Raw genomic sequence first — 1,921 nt, forward strand, 5'->3', positions numbered from 1 at the left:
CAGAGGCTGGGATACACATCCACCGCCGCAATACAAAGAAAGGGGGAAAGGAGATACAGGGTGCTGCAGATCCCCGGAGAATATCTTCCTAAGACCCAAAAAAACGATTTTGTACTGCCGAATTGCCCAGTGCCAGGAGGGCACAACAAATAGTAAGAGGCTAATTGTCACCTTATAGTGTATGTTTTTTGGAGAATAAAACAGTATTTCACTATTGGAGGCTATTTGTTCTTCTATATCTTTATGTGTATGGGGGGACTACATGGTCCAACTCGAGTAATATAGGAGCCAGAGATCCAAGCAATCGAGGAGAGGTCTGATCCACCCAATAAAGGGATCACAGGCGTTGGGGGTCCTTGTGACCTGCTGCTAGCTGGTAAGAGACCACGGTTGTCACATCCTAGCACCTGGAGCACTGTGAATGGATTAATAAGAATTCACCAAGCACAATTTTGATTGCATGCTATTGCTTGGACTTTTAAACACTACTTGGAGCACATTTATATATTTATACTTTTTTATATATTCTTATGTGATTTTTTTATATATCCTTATGTGATTTTTGTATGGAATTCTTTATATATTTATTTATTGGTTCACTGATCCACACCTTTGTGGATTCATTTACTTTGAGAAGCACAAGCACTTCTTAATTGACGGTTGTCACATCCCAGCACCTGGAGCACTGTGAAGGGATTAATAAGAATCCACCAAGCACAATTTTGATTGCATGCTATTGCCTGGACTTTTAAACACTACTTGGAGCACATTTATATATTTATATTTTTATATATTCTTATGTGATTTTTGTATGGAATTCTTTATATATCTATTTATTGGTTCACTGATCCACACCTTTGTGGATTAATTTACTTTGAGAAGCACAAACACTTCTGAATTGAAATTGCACTGGTATGCACTTTTCTTTGCTAATTGCACCAATAGTAGATCATATATATATTTGTAGCAATTTTTAATCACATATATTACACTTTAAATCACCTATTAATTTTTATAACACGTGATATATTAAGATTACCAGCGCCTTTTTACCTATGATATATACCTATTTATTGTTTTATTACAATTAAAAGGGCAGCAGGTTCAACAATCTTTTATTTAAAGGGCCAGGCGCCTTCTCTTTTCTTTTTATTTCTACAAATAATTGTCTAGTAACTGTTGTCACTGTGTGTAGCACAGTTAATACAGCAACAGAGGCCAACAGTTTACAGGACTAAAATACACTCTTAGAAAAGTATACTGTTAAATAACATGCCACTTCAATATGTGGTATTGGGGGCCACTGGTCTATCACACCAGTTGTTCAAAAAATTAGCCAGGGAGTTTGGCACTGTGTATATCAGATTGAATGCAGCAAAAGAGGCAATATTGTTGCAGGACACAAATACACTCGTAAGTATACTCAGATAACACCCCACTGCAATATGTGGTATTGGGGGGGGGGGGGGCAATTGGTCTATCACACCAGTTATAATACATTAAAAGTGCTTTTGTCACTGTTTATAGTCAGGGCTAGCCTTAGGTGTTCAGGCGCCCTGTGCGAGCTAATCCTGTGCACCTTTTTTGCACTTTATTTGACTTTTCTTTTTTATGATCACTAATAACTTAGCCCCCCTTACATCAGAGAACCCCCGCACATCAGAGACCCCCCACACAAAGTCCCCTTAATTTAGAGCCCCCCTACATCAGAGAGCCCCCCTCACATCAGCGACCCACCTCACATCAGAGACCCCCACACAGAGCCCCCTCACATCAGAGACCCCACACAAAGAGCCCCCCCCTAAGGCCGGCCCTGTTTTTAGTATTGCTGCAGCAACGCTCAGTCACCACACTTGTCACAATGCTGCACAGTGCACAATAATACCACTGATCCACTATAATATGCTTTCTACGAACTATA

This window comes from Pelophylax lessonae, assembly GCF_965119305.1.
Source record: "Pelophylax lessonae genome assembly, contig: HAP1_SCAFFOLD_607, whole genome shotgun sequence".
NCBI classification, from domain to species: Eukaryota; Metazoa; Chordata; class Amphibia; order Anura; family Ranidae; genus Pelophylax; species Pelophylax lessonae.